The sequence below is a fragment of the Halichoeres trimaculatus genome, unplaced genomic scaffold (assembly GCF_033239565.1).
Source record: "Halichoeres trimaculatus isolate MK-OKI-2021-1 unplaced genomic scaffold, fHalTri1.1 fHalTri1_scaffold_21, whole genome shotgun sequence".
Lineage (NCBI taxonomy): Eukaryota > Metazoa > Chordata > Actinopteri > Labriformes > Labridae > Halichoeres > Halichoeres trimaculatus.
In genome coordinates, this window is record NW_027437199.1 from 7,511,051 (window position 1) to 7,516,650 (window position 5,600).

The following is a 5,600-nucleotide window of genomic DNA, read 5'->3' on the forward strand; positions in this document are numbered from 1 at the left end:
TTCCATTGTAAGCACCAGGTGAAAGACTTAGATATTGCTTCATAAATGTATTTACATTCTGTTTAAGGCAGAAATCATCGGAGAGTAAATGCCGAGTTTGTTCACTGTCCAGAAAGATGTGCAGAGCATCACGATTTTGTCCCTTATCTTCTAAACAACAGCTTGACACAGCTCTTGACCCATACCTTCACCTTCATCCACGGCCTTCAACAGCAGCTGAGGTATTCTTTGTTGTAAATAGAGGGAACATCTTCTTGCCAGCAGTGAGTGTATCACTCAGTGGATGTCAGTCAGCTCGGCCTCTTTGTTTAGAAACCTGGAGATCAACCTCTGCAAACGGGGTCAGCTCTTCAACATAATTCTACACCGACGTAAACACTGTCCACGTAAGTGTGTGTGCTTTGTTTAGGAATTTTTCCACACTCTTCATCGCCAGAAAGGTTGTTTGTTTTTGGACTACTCTGGCCTGCAGCCCAACTATGAGATAAATATTAGTTTGATAGTCTTCACATCTAAAGGAGGTCCATGATGTGGTTAAATATTTCATCACAGACCTCCTGGATGCCTTGCCTTGGAGGTGTCTAATCATGTCCAGCATAGTTGAGCCAGATTTGGGTGTAGAACAAGATGAATAGATACATTAAATCCTCTAAGGTGGAGGATAAGGAGGGAAAAAATAGTTGCTGGTCAGAGAGATGTCTGGTTTAATCATTTCTGCCTCCAAACATTGGATGGGAGGCAGAAAATTGACAGATGTTTTGATAGATTTTGTAGTTTTAGATCCTCTGTGTGAGTAAGAGCCTTGTTTGTTGTGTGGTTTCAAAGCAACCCGCCTCGGATCATCTCCTGAGGGGGGAATAAAGTATGAGGGGGCTTCTTCAGCTGCTGTTTTCTCCTCTAATGGTGACAAATAAAGATCTGACAGATATAAGTGCATGGAAAAAAAAACTTGTGTATGACTGATGTAACACTCCTCTGTTAGATTTCCTTCCACCAGATGAAGAACACCAGGCCTGGTCTTCAGCAGAGAGGGAGCTGCGGCTGCTCTCTGGGTGTCTGCCCGTAATGAATCAGCTCTGACTGATATTACCATTATGAGGCCTGGGGAGAGCAGCTGTCGCAGTGCTGCAGTGCTGCTGTTCAGCCGCTCAGGGAGGAAACAACACAAGCAATCTCACAGGCTGTTACTCATCACAACAGGAGCAGAGACAGAGAGAGGATCGACAGAGAAACAGACGGACAGATGGAGGATTGAAGTTTGACTCTGCAGCAGCCTGTCGGAGTCAGCAGGACGGTAGATTAATGTTTTGACCTTTGCAGTGGCAGCAGCAGTGATTTCCAACGTATTTATGATCATTACTTCCTGTCTCCTGCAGCCACGTCCCTCCTTCACCATGACACGACTTCCAGCGCTCAGGTGCTGAGAAGAAAAGACACAAAGTGGCATCACCCAGACAGAGAGCAGACTAAATATCAGGACAAACAGAGAACTTAATGCTGCGTTATGACCTGCTGTCAGGTTCAGATTAAATTACTGTGCTGTACTCCAGACAGATTAACCTTCATTTTAAATCACATCACTTTTTAAATTTCAACCAACGGTGGCAACCTTTCTGACATTTCACATTATCGTAATTCACTCGGGGATCCCAGGAACGTCTTCAAGATCTTTGTAACCTTCAGAAAGTCTTCTGAAAATTTGAGCTGGATCTTCAAAACTTTCTGAAACACATATACGACCTCTCTAACCATCACATCTACCTCTGTGAGAAACTCGAAACCTTCACAAGGACCTTGAAAACCAATCAAACCTTCCAATGCATGTCTTCAAACTTCTTGGTGAACTTTTCGGTGTCTCACATCTCAAGAACTTTCCAAAAGCTAAGAAACCTTTCAGACCTCCATAAATTTCACCAAAGACCTTATAACCCCACTAGATCTGAAACCAATCAAAACCTTTTTTTTGATCCACGAGATCTTCTCAAGACCCTCAAAACCCTCACATAGACTCCACAATAACTTAGTCTTCATAATCACTTCCCCAGAACTTTTCAAGAGTCCCTCGTCAAACCCTCACATAGGTCACCCACAACCCATTCCAAATCCTTCCTAAGGACCTCCAAGATCTCTTAACCCAATACAAAAATCTCAAAGACTTCCGAAACCCCTGCAAAAATGTAAGGTCTTCTCAAAGACTTTACAATGATCTTGTCATTCTTCTTTGAGAGATTAGGATTGTCTGAAACCTACACATGAAGAACCAAAACCCTCTCAAAAACTTCTTCAAAGATCTTTCAGACCTCAAAACGAAGACTTAAAGCCTCTTCAAAAACTTCCTAGACTGTCTACAGACTCTGTAGCCTTTTGATTTGGACCAAAAACTTCTTAGAGGATATCTGGGACCTCCAGATCTAGAATGACCTCTGCAACTTTTTCCAGGACTTCCAAAACCTCTTTGACCTTGTAATACTTTATCCATGTTCTTCTTTGAACTCTACAACTTCCACAGAGACTTTTGACCTCTGACAGACTTCCAAAACCTTCTCAAAAACATTTTCATTGACTTTTTAAATCCTGAAGGAGATCCTTTTCAAAGCTACCTCAGACAAACAATTTCTTAAAAATGAAAAAAAAAATCTTCAGGATATCTGGGAACTCCAGATAATCCACTAGGACTCATTAAACCTCCAGAATGACCTCTCCAACCTTTCCAAAGACTACCAAAACCTCTTTAACCTCCTCATGAGCATCTAAAACTTTCTCAAGACCCCCCTTGACCTCTGAAATTTCTACAAAGACTTCTGAAACCTTCAACAAATTTCCCAAACTTCTCACAGGTCTCCCCGACTTCCTTGTTGGTGGCCTCAAAGACCTTTAAAATGAGACAGAGAACCTCTACCAGTACTTTCAGAACCTTCCTCAAGAAACCTCTGCAACTTTTTCAAGGGAATTCAAAACTTGCTTGAGGATTTTCCCAAACCTCTTCAATGAACTTTCTAACTTTCCAAAACTTCATAGAGTTATCTAAAACTTTTCCAGGACCCTGTTCAACACCTAAAACCCCCAAAGAAAGCTCTGGAACCTCCAATAGTTTTTTCACTGGTCTCCCAGATCTCTACTGGCTACTTCTTGCTTGTAGCCTTAAAGACCTTAAACCTCCACAAGGACCTCTTGAACCTCATCAGTGTCTTAGCGGGACATCTTAGCTACCAAAGCAGACCTTTGGAGAACAATATTCACCTCTGAAGCCCTTTCCGTGACCACGAATGATGATTTAAATGACCTTTAGTTTCCTTGGGGACCTCTTGAGAATAATCGAGCAGTGACAGGGTTCTTGGCCGTCAGATGGCTCTGGGTTAACCTTTGGTAAAAACGTACTTAAAAACATCAACAGCTGTAATCTTTCCTGGACTGTAAATAAACATAAACCTATTGAAGTTTTATGTTTTAATTGAATTTTCTGCATCTCGTTTGTTTCGCTGCAGTTTTCCCCGAACACAGCAGCACAGATCTCTCTCATTACCATGTGTTCCGTGCTTCCTCCATCCATTACAGCTGATTTGTGTTCCAGGCTGTTTTCTTGCTTCTTAAACTAAAATCAATCTCACATCTCTAATTGCTGCAGGAAAACACATTTCCTGTGTAAGTTGAGAGTCATTTCCCAGCTGGAGATTGTGGTTTAAAACCCAGCGGGGTATTTGTTATAAATCTGTCTCTCCTGCTACAAGTGCTGCCAAAGAGGACCTGAAATATTGTTCTGTTTACTCAATCTTCCCCATGCATTCGAAGCTTTCTGTTTTTCAATTATAAAGACCCACCTGATGTTCAGCTCCTGCTGTTGGTTCTGTTAATCTTAAAGTGAAGTGCACAATTTAAAGACAATGTTTATTAAAGTTCACAGCTTGTGACCTCAACCTCTTCAGTGGTTCTGCATCAAAGTTTAGTGTTTGAGAAATGAGGTCATAGTAGAAGTCCCAAAACTGCAATTCTTCAAGTGTCCACAAGGGGCTGACTCCAAAATTGAGTCAGTCCCCATAGAGCCCCATGTTAGGATGATGAACTTTACACTTCGCTTTAACTTGTTTACGACCTGGGAAAAGAAAAAAAAAAAGGTTTAACCCCAATTTAAAGCCAACCACTGCATTTCTCATGTCTCACCGCATTTTTAGCAATTAGCGCCACTACAGTTAGCGTCTGACCATAACCTTTAACCTATGTGAAGAATGTATTGATTTAAGAATGAACCTTTTGTCTATTTATTTTTCGCATGTCATCCCATCTCATTTTCCATCGCTTAACCGGGTCCGGGTCGCAGGGGCAGCAGTGCCATCAGCAAAGATGAGTGGCCCCTGTCCCCGGCCACTTCCACCAGCTCCTCTGAGGGGATACCAAGGTGTTCCCAGGCCATTTGAGAGATATGATCTCTTCACCATGTCCTGTGTCTCCTCCCAGCTGGACATGCCCGAACCACCTCAGCTGGCTCCTCTCGATGCGGAGGAGCAGCGGCTCTACTCCGAGCCTCTTCCCGGATGTCCAAGCTCCGAACCTTATCTCTAAGGCTGAGCCCAGAAACCCTGTGGAGAATACTCATTTCAGTTGCTTGTATCCTCGATCTTGTTCTTTCGGTCACTACCCACAGCTCGTGGCCATAGGTGAGGGTTGGGACATAGATTGACCAGTAAATTGAGAGCCTTGCCTTCAGGCTCAACTCTCTCTTCACCACAACAGACCGTATAGTGTCCACATCACTCCACCCTGATCCATCTGTCAATCCCTTGCTCCATTTTCCCCTCACTTGTAATCAAGACCCGAGATATTTGAACTCCTCCAATTGGGCGAAGACTCTCTCCAGACCTGGAGAGGGCAGTCCACCCTTTTCATACTGAGTATTTATTTTTCTGTATTTTTAATTCTATGGTATTTATTGATTCACCAAGTAATCAGAGCGAAAGGGTTTCATGAGTGATCAATGGGCGGCATACACGATGCTAACAGCTCATCTCCGTCACTCAGACTAGAGCGTGATGTGCCTGGTGTGTATGTGTTTTCCAGTACTTCTGGAGCCAGCCTTGAGCAGCCACTCCAAGAGCTGCAGTTTTCAACTCTTCTGTATTGCTTCCTATTTTTGCTGCTTGATCAGACCTTAAAACGGAGCACATAGCGAGGGCAAATGGTGCACAATTTTTTGTGCTATTTGCAGCCACGGCCCATTCTTCATGACCCCCCTGCTTGCTGTGGTATCACTGAGCCTCCCTGGCTCTGACTCTCTCCAGCTTCAGTGTGAAGTGAGCTGAGTGAGCAGTGATTAAACAGTGATGTATATGTGACAGTTGAACAGTGTAATTCAGAGGGAGAGGCATTAGTAGAGTCCCAGCACTCTGTATTAATTAGGTCAGTCTCTTTTAATTATCTCTCAGTCCACAGAGAAAATGAGAGTCCTTTTTCTCTCATCGCCCTTTTCTGCTGCACTCACTCTTTTGTCCTGCAGACTGAGTGGTCAGCGAGGTCTCAGCGTGGAGCTTTTAATGTCTCCATTACAGTTTTAGAGCCCTAATAAAGGCTTCAAGGTCAGAGGTGATGACAGCAGCAGAGAGCGGAGC